The sequence below is a fragment of the Choloepus didactylus genome, chromosome 21, assembly GCF_015220235.1.
Source record: "Choloepus didactylus isolate mChoDid1 chromosome 21, mChoDid1.pri, whole genome shotgun sequence".
Taxonomy (NCBI): domain Eukaryota; kingdom Metazoa; phylum Chordata; class Mammalia; order Pilosa; family Megalonychidae; genus Choloepus; species Choloepus didactylus.
The window spans coordinates 51441471-51454584 of NC_051327.1; the positions used below are offsets into that span (position 1 = coordinate 51441471).

Below are 13114 nucleotides of genomic sequence, written 5' to 3' on the forward strand. Positions count from 1 at the left end.
ATGTGACCCTGGGAGTAGACCCCGAGCATAAATGAGTCAGTGGATCCTCTGTAATGACTGGAATCTACCTTATTGGAAAAGCTGGACTCAATATATATATTCTATAATTTAGCATTGAATGGTTAAATAAAAGATTAAGCTTACAATATACCTTTTCCCAATATTTATCATTATTTTACAGGTAAACAGTTTCTGATCATTGAAAAGAAACTCTATTAAAGAATAGTGGAACTAAGGAGATGGAAAAGCATTTTGCATATTTGAGATATGGCATAAAGTCTGGAGCAGAGTGAGAATTTTAAGAATTTGTTGAGAGAGCCTGGATATAAATTCTCTCGGGTCTTACAGGCCAAATTACATAGATGGTGTAGGAATCCTCTTTAGGAGTCTTGAGCAGGTGGGTGGCATTATTTAAATCAGATTTCAAAGGGGTCATTCGAGCTGCTGTAGAACATATATGTTGCAGAACATATATCTGTTGGAGGCAGAAATAAAAGTGGAAAGACTGGCAGGAGGCTAATTGCAGTAAGCCAGGGAGATCCAGAGAGATAGTTAGGATTATCAAAATTGTGGTATATTTTGAAGTTGGACTCAGAGGATTTTTTAAAGGTTCAATAAGTAATGTGAGAGGAATAAGAGTGAAAGATATTGTGAGATATTTGATCTGAACAATGATATGGAAAGTGGCACCATTTAATGAGAAGAGGAATAGGTTTGGTGTGTATTATTAAGAATTTAGCTTTATAAACATAATTTGATATCCAATCAGAGATATCCATTAGGTAGTTGCATGCATATGTTTGAAAATTAAGGGATAATTAGGTGATGGCAGTACAAATTTTACGGCTTCAGCATTTATAGTTCAGGAAAAGGAGGGATTTAAAACCAAAGGCCACAAGAAAGAGGTTTCAATGTGGTGGGTAGAAATTAGTGTAGTGAACTTTGATCTTTCATCTTCCTTTGAATTTATGTATCCACTTTGAATTTTTAAATTAACCTAAATGAGTTCTTCAGTAGTAAACTTTGTGACTTTACAAATGGTGCACCTTTTCATGGAATTCCCTTCCCATCCTCTTGTTCTAGTTAATTCCTACTTTACCTTTTAAACTCAGTGAAAGCATTGGTCCTGGGAAGCTTTCTTGACCCTAGTTCAATTTATGTTCCCAAACTGTGCACCCTAAGCATTATGTGAATATCTTTAAAACAGCCTGGATTACACTGTTCTGTATTATTTTGACATCATAATTAGAAATCAAATTGTTAGGTCTGGGCCCTGGGCCCCTCCCCCATTTCCCTGTTTTGTAAAACCAGGCTGCAGATCAGACCATGCCTCACATTGCTGCCCCCTCCCTTTCCCCATTTTCATGCCACTTTCTTTGTTCTTGCCCATCACTGCCCCTCCTCTCTTTCCCTCAAAAACATATTCCCTCCCTCACCTCTCCTGTTCAAATGCACAAACCAGACATTGTCAAAGTTATAAGACAAACTGTGTGTAACCCCTAGTTGGCCAAAGTTCACATACCTTACACCATGTAACCTTCTGATTGGCAAAAGGCCCTATAAAAAGAAATCCCACCACCGACTTCCTGCTTTCCCCTCCTCCTGCCCCAGCAGCCTTTCTCCTGGAGGGGGCCGCCCTGAGGCTTCTCTCAAATAAAACTTTCCTTTAAAACCTGTCCATTTGGCTTCAGTGCCCATTTTTTGAACCAAAGTACCTTACAACAAATCACTGAGGGTAGGGAACATTGTCTTATTTAACTTGGTAACCCCAATGTATATGATGACAGGTTTACACAAATAGATGTTCCATATACATTTGCTGAATGAATAAATAAAAGATTAGACTTATAAAACATTAAAATTGTTCACTGTTTACAGGTAAGCTGTCTGTAAACTGGAAAGTCAGCATCTATAAAATAACAGATGGACCCAAAGAACAATGTGACTTACTTTGTCTTCCTGTTCTCACGCAGAATCCAGAGGAACAGAAAGTATTATCAGTTATGTTCTCACTGTCCGACATGTTGACTGTGGTGGACAACTTGCTGATTGTCATAACTATAACTGTCAGTAAGTCCCTGGGCTCACCTATGTACTTCTTTCTTGCTGGCTTATCATTTATGGATGTCATTTATGCCTCAATCATTTCCCCCCAATTGATTTCAGGCTTTTTCTTCAGACAAAAGACCATATCATTCCAAGCTTGTATGATCCAGCTCTTTACAGGGCACCTCTTTGGTGGCTCAGAGATCTTTCTTCTGTTGGCAATGGCATATGACCATTATGTGACCGTCTGTAGACCTCTGCATTAAATGATTATCATAAGGCAATGGGTGTGTGTTGTGCTGTTAATAGTGTCTTGGATTGGTGGTTTTCTGCACTCAGTAATTCAACTGATCTCTCTTTATGGGCTCCCTTTCTATGGTCCCAATATCATTGATCACTTTTTCTGTGACATGTATCCCTTATTGCCACTCGTTTGTTCTGACACCTATATCATTGGCCTTCTAGTAGCAGTCAATGGAGGTCTGATCTGCAGTATTGTATTTCTGCTTTTACTCATTTCTTATGGTGTCATTTTGCACTCCCTTAAGAACCTTAGTCAGGAAGGGAAGAGTAAAGCCTGTGGTTCACATATCACTGTGGTTGTCTTCTTCTTTGTTCCCTGTATTTTTATGTATGCAAGACCTACTAGAAACTTCCCTATCGACAAATCATTGAGTGTGTTTTTTACAGTCATAGCACCCATACTAAACCCTTTTATCTATACCCTGAGAAATTCAGAGATGACGAATGCAATGAAGCAGCTCTGGAGAAGAAAAGTCACATAGATAGTAAATAAGTGTGTCATCCTTGATTAAGAGACTCATTTGGCTTTAGAGGACATCTCATTGGAGCCCAGAACTCACGTTAAATATGAAAATATGATGCATCCTTTACTTTCCTTCAAAGCATTTTCCATAATGATAATTAATGAATTTACTATGTGTTTGGGTTATTGATGACTAGAATGAAAACTATGTAATGTCTAGTTTATCATTGTACCTAGAAAGTTGTAATGCACATATAGTGGTGAGTTAATAACTAATGTGCAACAATTAATGAATGAAATTTTAATGAGTCATACGGTGTTTGATTTCTGCATTATCTATGTTAATTTTGTTCTCAGTCTTAGCTTTGTTTTTATTTAAATTCTTGTCAATTATGTTCATTCTTTTTATTTTACTAATGAATATTTAACATTATATAGATCTTCTCTTATTCAATTTCCATTGCATTACATATGATTTTTTAGAATGTAATATTCATGTACTTTTTAAAATAAAACAATTGAAAGTACAATAATAACAAATAGTAAAAAGGGATGCCATACAAAATGGCATAAGGTAAAATCACCTACCTATCCTTAATCAAATTGTCCAGTGTGCCTACTCAAGGGCAGACCATGACTCTGTTTCTAAGATTCTTAATGATATTCTTTGGAAATCAAAGCATATTGCATATATATACATATATTTGTGTCTGTGTGTGTGTAAAATTTTGCATTTTATTACTTAACATCTTGATCATATTTCTATACCAGTTCATACAGAACTAATTTCCAGGTATCCTCATACTACAAAATACATCTTAAAAAGTTATACTAAAATTAGTATATACAGTTCCCTTCATGTTGATTCTATTATTTTCTATTACAAATAATTCTGCAATAAATGGCTACCTTTTGTAGATATGCAAGAATGAGTTCCTAGAATTGGAATTGTTGGGTTAATTGATATGTATTTTAAATGTTGATGTTCATAGTTATTGTTATAATGCTTTCAGTTGAAGTTATACCTAATATACTCCTGCCCACAATCTGCAAGAATATCTGCCATATTATCAACACTGATGTTTGATAAACATTTCTGGTATTGACAAACATTTTAGTCAAAGATTGCATTGAATTTGTGCAGTTTAAATATAATTCAATTATAGTATCTTTTTGCATTTTTTAAAAATTATTTGATTTCTTTATCTGTGAATAGTTTATTAAGGAATACCTATTTTCTTTGATTTGTTGATCTTTCCCTCATTAACTTTTATTTTAATTATAAACTAAAGAAATTTTTCCTTTAACTGTTTTATGTGTAATTATTATAATTCAGGCTTGTGATGTATTTTAACCTGTTTTATGCTAGGCAGAAATTTATTGGTTAGGCAATTTTTTTATATTTACATATCAGAAATCAATATTTTCTTTTCTTTTTTATTTTGTTTTGATAGACTTTCCCCAATTCATTGCTTTTTGTTTTCATTTTTTTCCCTTTATTTCCTTTTTGTTATTACCTTTTTCTTTTTTATTAGAGAAGTTGTGGGTTTACAGAATATTCATGCATAAAACACAGGATTCCCATATACCAACCCACCATCAATACCTTGCATTGGTGTGGAATATACAGTACAATTGATGATAACATTTTTATAACTGCACTATTAATTAAAGCCCATGGTTTAACTTAGTATTCACTGTTTGGGAAGTATACTTACATGGATTTTTTTTTAAATTTTATTCTGTTACCATATATAAAATCTAACATATTCCCTTTTAATCATTCAGATATATATTTCAGTGCAGTTAATTGCAGCCACAATTTTGTGTTACCATCACCACCATCCATTTTCAAAACATTTCCATCATTCCAAATAGGAACCTTATACATTTTAAGTGTTAACTTCCTATCTTCATCCCCACCCTGTCTCATGATAAGCTGTATTCTAGGTTCTGACTCTATGAGTTTGCTTGTTCCAATTGTCCAAATCAGTGAGATAAAACACTATTTGTCCTTTTGTGTCTAACTTATTTCACTCAACATGATGTCTTCAAGGTTCATCCATGTTGTCACATGTATCAGAACCTCATTCACTTTTATGGCCAAGTAATCTTCCGTTGTATGTATATAACACATATTATTTAGCCATTCATCAGATGATGGGCACTTGGATCACTTCCATCTTTTAGCAATTGTGAATTGTGATATGAACATCATTGTACAAATGTCTTTTTGATTCCCTGCTTTCAATTCTTTTGAATATATACCTAGTGGTGAGATTGCCAGGTCACATGGTAGTTCTACACTTACCTTTCTGAGAAACCGCCAAATTGTCTTCCAAAACAGCTGTACCATTTCACATTGTCAGGAGCAATGAATAAGTGTTCCTCTTTTCCCCATCTTCTCCACCATTGTTGTTTTCTTTTTATTATTATCAGCCATTCTAAGGAGTATTAAATGGTGTCTCATTGTGGTTTTGATTTGCATTTCTCTCATGGCTAATGATGAACATCTCTTCACGTACTTTCTGGCCATTCGTACATCTTCTTTGGAGAAGCGTCTATTCAAGTCTTTTGTCTATTTTTGTTGTTAAGTTGAAGGATTTCTTTATATATTCTGGATATTAAACTTTTATTAGAAATGTAGTTTTCAAATATGTTCTCCCATTATGTGGGCTATCTTTTAACTATCATGATGAAGTTCTTTGATGAACATAAGTTTTTAATTCTGATGAAGTCTTGCTTATCTATTTTTCTTTTGTTGCTTGTATTTTGGGTATAAAGTCTAGGAAACCTTTGCCTAACACAAGTTCCTGAAGATGCTTCCCTATGTTTTATTCTAGGAGTTTGATAGTTCTAGCTCTCATATTAAGGCCTTTGATACATTTAGAGTTGAGTTTTGTATATGCTGTAAGGTAGGGGTCCTCTTCTTTCTTTTGCAAATGGAGATCCAGTTTTCCCAGCACCATTATTTGAAGAGACTATTCTTTCTCAATTAAATGTCAGGGTTGATTTCTGAGCAATTAATTCTATTCCATTGTTCTATATGTCTGTCCTTGTGCCAATAACATTCTATTTTGATTATAGTGGTTTTGTAATAAATTTTAATTTGGGGAAGTGTGATTCTTCCAAATTAATTCTTCTTATTCAAGATGGTTTTAGCTATTTGGGGCCCTTTACCTTTCCATTTAAATTTAGAAATTGTCTTTTTTCCATTTCTGCAAAGAAAGTTGTTGGAATTTTGATTGGGATCACATTGTATATATAATTTGCTTTGGGTGGTATTGACATCTTAAAGCAATTTAGTCTTCCCATCCATGAACACAGAATACCCTTCCATTTATTTAGGTCTTCTTTTATTTATTTTAGTAATGTTTTGTAGTTTTCTGTGTACATGTTCTTCACATCCTTGATTAGATTTATCCCTAGGTAACACATTCTTTTTTTTTTTTTATGATTTAGCTGGCTGCAGTTTTTTTTTTAATTAAATTCAGTTTTATTGAAATACATTCACACAGTATGATAACATAGTTATGTGTTCATCACCACAATCTATCTCTGAACATTTTCCTTACATCAGAAAGAACCAGAACAAGAATAAAAAATAAAAGTGAAAAAAGAACACCCAAATCATCCCTTCATCCCACCCCATTTGTCCTTTAGTTTTTATCCCCATTTTTCTACTCATCCATACACTAGATAAAGGGGGTGTGATCCACAAGGTCTTCACAATCACACTGTCACCCCTTGTAATCTACATTATTATATAATTGTCTTCAGGAGTCCAGACTGTTGGGTTGGAGTTTGGTAGTTTCAGGTATTTACTTCTAGCTATTCCAATACATTAAAACCTAAGAGGTGTTATCTATATAGTGCATAAGAATGTCCACCAGAGTGACCTCTCGACTACATTTGAAATCTCTCAGCCACTGAAACTATTTTGTCTCATTTTGCATCTCCCTTTTGGTCAAGAAGATATTCTCAGTCCCACGATGCCTGGTCCGCATTCATCCCCAGGAGTCGTATTCTGCATTGCCAGGGAGATTTACACCCCTGGGAGTCGGGTCCCACGTAGAGGGGAGGGCAGCGAGTTCACCTGTCGAGATGGCTCAGTTAGAGAGAGAGAGGGCCACATCTGAGCAACAAAGAGGTACTCAGGGGGAGATTCTTAGGCACCATTACATGCAAGTTTGGACTCTCCTCTGTGGTAATGAGCTTCATAAGGGCAAGTCCCATGCTTGAGGGCTCAGCACATCAAACCGCCAGTCCCAATGTTTGTGACAACATCAACACCAGTCCAGGTGAGGAAGTCCAACACATCCGCACCTTCCCCCAGATCCTCGGGGCTGGGGAGGGGGAGGCTATAAATATATGTTTTATTATCTGCCCAAATTAGTCTGGGATGTGTCACTATTTCACTCCAGCCTATACTAATCTACCATATCTCACTTTCTATTCAAATTGTGGTGTTTGAAGAAATCGACTGTAGAGTTGTACCGTTTAGAAAATTTAGATCCTGTACCAAATAGATATCTCTTCCCTTGGTCTCATATGGAAGTTGAAGTTTTAAAACACAATCAGTTTCAACCTTTACCCTTTGGCCTGGCTTGCCCTGGTCTTAACCAGACCTGTTTCATTCATATCACTAATTGAAGTCTGGGCTCTTTTTCAGCTTTTTTTTTTTTTTTTTTTTTTTTGACAGTGGCTGTATGCACTTATAATAACATTCGTATCTGCCGAGCTCTAGCTCTGAGTTTCAGGTGTCTCAGAGATATGCATTGTTCCAGAGACCAGTCAGGTTATATGATAGGGGATCAGCATCTCAAAGTTTAGAGATAGGCATTACAATTCAGGGATACAGTTAACTGCTGTGACAGCTTACAATCTAGGGACTATTACAATTATTACGTCCATGTTAGGCTGTGTTCTAAGATTCAATTCTGAGTTTACACATTGTAGTTAATCCATATTGGTGAGGCATCATCCCTCTCACCATGTTTTCTCCAACACTTTTACTCCTATATATACATTTTCCTACAATTTTATAGAGTTATATTCACATACCATACATTTATCCACAGTGTACAATCAGTTGTTCATGGTATCATCATAAAGTTGTACATTTATCACCACAATCAGCACTTGAACATACTGATTACTACAAGAAAAATTGTTTTTTTTTTAGCAATAAGAAAAAAATGATAAAAAGAAAAATAACATGTCATACAATACAATAAACTAGGAAGGACAGCAAATAACACCACTACCAAGAATCCCATATTCCTCCCCTATATCCCACTCTCATACACATTTAGCATTGGCATATTGCCTTTGTTACATTTAATGGAGGTATATTACAATGTTACTTTTGACCATAGACTCCAGTTTGCTTTGATTATGTTTTTTCCTGAATACCCTCCCCTTTTCAACTTTCTACATGTTTGACATTCATTTGCTTTCCCACATGCAAAAACATTTTTATATTTGTATATTTAGTAACAGTCATTGGCCACTCCAGTTTTTGCCACATTATACAGTCCCAGTCTTTATCATCTATCTTTACCTCTGGTGTCATACATTCTCCTATCCCACCTCTTTCAGCTTTACTCACAGACATCTTTGTCCAGTGTACTTACAATACTGTGCTACCATCACACAGTATTATGCTATCTATTTCTGGATCTATGCAATCAATCCTAAACATTCTGTAGTCCTTCAGCATCAAATGGCTGGTCTCTGCCTTCTTTCTATCTCCTGGTCACCTGTGTTGTCAGCTTTTAACTCCCAAAGTTTGTTCATTAATGTCTGTTCATATTAGTGAAACCATACAGAATCTGTCCTTTTGTTTCTGGCTAACTTCACTCAACATAATGTCCTCAAGGTTCATCCACATTATTACATGATCCATGTCTTTGTTCTGTCTTACAGCTGCATAATATTCCATCATGAGTATATACCATAGTTTGTTTATCCACTCATCCTTTGATGGATATTTGGGCTGTTTCCATCTGTTGGCAATTGTGAATAATGCTGCAATAAACATTGGTTTACAAATGTCTGTTTGTGTCTTAAGTTTCAGTGCCTCTGAGTATATACCTAGCAATGGAATAGCTGGATCATATGGCAAATCTATATTTAGCTTCCTGAGGAACCTCCATACTGTCTTCCAGAGCAGTTGCACCATTCTACATTCCCACCAACAATGAATAAGTGTGCCTCTTTCTCCACATCCTCTCCAGCACTTGTCATTTTCTGTTTTTTGGATAATGGCCATTCTGGTCAGTGTGAGATGATATCTCATTGTGGTTTTGATTTGCATTTCCTTAATAGCCAGTGAAGTTGAGCATTTTTTCATATGCTTTTGAGCCATTTGTATTTCCTCTTCAGAAAAATGTCTGTTCATGTCTTTTGCCCATTTTTTTAATTGGATTGTTTGTCTTTCTGTTATTGAGATGCAGGATTCCTTTATAAATTCAGGATATTAAACCCTTATCTGATATGTGGTTTCCAAATATCATCTCCCATTGTGTAGGTTGCCTTTTTACTTTTCTGACAAAGTCCTTTGATGTACAAAAGTGTTTAATTTTGAGGAGATCCCATTTGTCTATTTGTTCTTTGGTTGCTCGTGCCTTGGGTGTGAGGTCTAAGAAACCACTTCCTTTCACAAGATCTTTAAGATATTGCCCTACGTTTTCGTCTAAGAGTTTTAAGGTCTTGGTGCCAATGTTTAGGTCTTTGATCCACTTTGAGTTAATTTTGGTATAAGGTGTGAGATGGACATCCTTTTTCATTCTTTTGGAAATGGATATCTAGTTCTCCAAACACCATTTATTGAACAGGCTGCTCTTTCCCAGTTCCTTCGTCTTCACTGTCTTATCAAAGATCAGTTGTCCATAGATGGGAGGGTCTACTTCTGAACACTCAGTTCGATTCCATTGATCAGTATATCTGTCCTTATGCCAGTACCATGCTGTTTTGAGCACTGTAGCTTTGTAATATGCTTCAAAGTCAGGTAGTGTGAGACCTACCACTTCATTCCTCTTTCTCAAGATATTTTTGGCTATTCGGGGCACCTTACTCTTCCAAATAAATTTAGTTATTGGTTTTTCTATTTCTGTAAAGTAAGTTGTTGGGGTTTGAATTGGTATTGCATTGAATCTGTAAATCAGTTTAGGTAAAATTGCCATCTTAACTATATTTAGTCTCCAATCCATGAACATGGTATGTTCTTCCATTTTTTCAGGTCTTGTTCAATTTCTTTTAGCAGTTTCTTATTGTTTTCTGTGTAAAGGTCTTTTGTGTCCTTGGTTAAGTTTATTCCTAAATACTTGATTCTTTTGGTTGCTGTTGTAAATGGGATTTTTTTCTTGGTTTCCTCCTCTTGTTGCACATTACTTGTGTATAGGAACACTACAGATTTTTGCTTGTTGATCTTGTAGCCTGCTATTTTGCTGTATTCATTGACTAGTTCTAGTAGCTTTGCTGTAGATTTTTCTGGATTTTCTACATATAGAATCATGTCATCTGCAAATAGTGAATGTTTTACTTCTTCCTCTCCAATTTGGATGCCTTTTATTTCTTTCTCTTGCCTAATTGCTCTAGCTAGAACTTCCAGCACAATGTTGAATAGCAATGGTGATAGTGGGCATCCCTGTCTTGTTCCTGATCTTAGAGGAAAAGCTTTCAGTCTCTCCCCATTGAGTGTGATGTTAGCTGTGGGTTTTTCATATATTGCTTTTCTCATATTGAAAAAGTTCCCTTCTATTCCTGTCCTTTGAAGTGTTTTCATCAGGAAAGGATGTTGAATTTTGTCAAATGCCTTTTCTGCATCAATCGAGGTGATCATGTGGTTCTTCTGCTTTGATTTATTGATGTGGTGTATTACATTAATTGATTTTCTTGTGTTGAACCAGCCTTGCATACCTGGAATAAATCCCACCTGGGTCGTGGTGTATAATTCTTTTAATGTGCTGCTGGATTCGATTTGTGAGTATTTTGTTGAGGATTTTTGCATCTATATTCATTAAAGAAATTGGTCTATAATTTTCTTTCTTTGGAGTATCTTTGGTTTTGGTATTAGGGTGATGTTGGCTTTATAGAAAGAGTTAGGTAGCTTTCCCTCTTCTTCAATTTTTTTGAAGAGTTTGAGCAGGATTGGTACTAATTCGTTCTTGAATGCTTGGTAGAATTCACATGTGAAACCATCTGGTCCTGGGCTTTTCCTTTTTGGGAGCTTTTTGAAGACTGACTCAATCTCTTTACTTGTGATTGGTTTGTTGAGGTCATCTATTTCTTCTTGAGTTAATGGTGTTTATGCTTTTCTAGGAAGTTGTCCATTTCGTCTAAGTTGTCTAGTTTATTAGCATATAATTGCTCATAGTATCTTCTCATTATCTCCTTAATTTCTGCAGGGTCGGTAGTTATATTTCCTTTCCCATTTCTGATTGCATTTATTTGCATCTGCTCTCTCTTTTTTTTTATTAGCCTGACCAGTGGTCCATTGATTTTATTGATTTTCTCAAAGACCCAACTTCTGGTTTTGTTGATTCTCTCTATTGTTTTCCTGTTCTCAATTGCATTTATTTCTGCTCTAATCTTTGTTATTTCTTCCCTTCTGCTTGCTTTGGGGTTAGTTTGCTGTTCTTTCTCTAATTCCTCCAGGTGAGCAGTTAACTCTTCAATTTTTGCTCTCTCTTCTCTTTTAATATAGGCATTTAGGGCAATAAATTTCCCTCTCAGCACCGCCTTTGCTGCATCCCATAAGTTTTGATAAGTTGTGTTTTCATTGTCATTTGCCTCGAGGTATTTACTAATTTCTCTTGTAATTTCTTCCTTTACCCACTAGTTTTCTAAGAGGGTGTTGTTTAGCATCCATATGTTTGTAAATTTTATGACCTTCTGCCTTTTATTTATTTCCAACTTCATTCCATTGTGATCTGAGAAAGTGTTTTGTATATCAATATTTTTAAATTTGTTGAGACTTGCTTTGTGACCCAACATGTGGTCTATCCTAGAGAATGTTCCATGAGCACTTGAGAAAAAAAGTGTATCCTGCTGTTGTTGGATGTAGTGTTCTATAAATGTCTGTCAAGTCTAGTTCATTTATCATACAATTCAACATCTCTGTTTCTTTAGTGATCCTCTGTCTAGATGTTCTATCCATTGATTAGAGTGGTGTATTGAAGTCTTCAACTATTATTGTAGAGGTATCTATTTCTCCTTTCAGTGATCACAGTGTTTGCCTCATGAATTTTGGGGCATTCTGGCTTGGTGCATAAATATTTAAGACTGTTATGTTTTCTTGATTAATTGACCCTTTTATTAATATATAGTGTCCTTCTTTGTCTCTTTTAATTGTTTCACTTTTGAAGTCTAACTTGTCTGATATTAATATAGCTACTCTCACTTTTCTCTGGTTGTTGTTTGCTTGAAATATCTTTTTCCAACCTTTCACTTTCAGTCTATGTTTGTCCTTGTGTCTAAAGTGAGTTTCTTGTAGACAGCATATAGATGGGTCCTGTTTTTTAATCCATTCTGCCAGTCTGTGTCTTTTTATTGGGGAGTTTAATCCATTTACATTTAGTATTATTACTGTAAGGGCAGTACTTTCTACTACCATATTGTTTTTTGGAATTTATATGTCATATCTTATTTTTTCCTCTCCTTTTACCTTTCCTGATAATCTTCATTTCTGCACTCTTCTCCAACTCTCTCTCTCCTGTCTTTTCCTATCAGCCTGTAGCACTCCCTTTAGTATTTCTTGTAGTGCCGGTCTCTTATTCACAAACTCTCTCAGTGTCTGTTTGTCTGAAAATGTTTTAATCTCTCCCTCATTTTTGAAGGAAAGTTTTGCTGGTTATAGAATTCTTGGTTGGCAGTTTTTCTCTTTCATTATCTTAAATATATCATGCCACTGTCTTCTTGCCTCCATGGTTTCTGCAGAGAAATCTGTACATAGTCTCATCGACCTTCCCTTGTATATGATGGATAGCTTTTCTCTTGCTGCTTTCAGAATCCTCTCTTTGTCTTTGACATTGGACAATCTGATCAGTAAGTGTCTTGGAGTAGGTCTATTGGGATCTATTCTATTTGGGGTACGTTGTACTTCTTGAATCTCTAATTTTCTGTCTTTTATAAGAGTTGGGAAATTTTCAGTGAATATGTCTTCTATTACTCTTTCAGCCCCTTTTCCCCTCTCTTCTCCTTCTGGGATACCCATAACACGTATATTTGTGCATTTCATGTTGTCACTCAGCTCCCTAAGACCCTGCTCATATTTTTCCATTTTTTTCACCATCTGTT

The 13114-nt window shown here is 35.5% G+C and overlaps 1 pseudogene; it reads left to right on the forward strand.

Annotated features, from left to right (window-relative positions):
• Window positions 1-1923: 1923 nt before the first annotated feature.
• LOC119517296 lies at window positions 1924-2831 on the forward strand (annotated as a pseudogene).
• Window positions 2832-13114: the final 10283 nt, after the last annotated feature.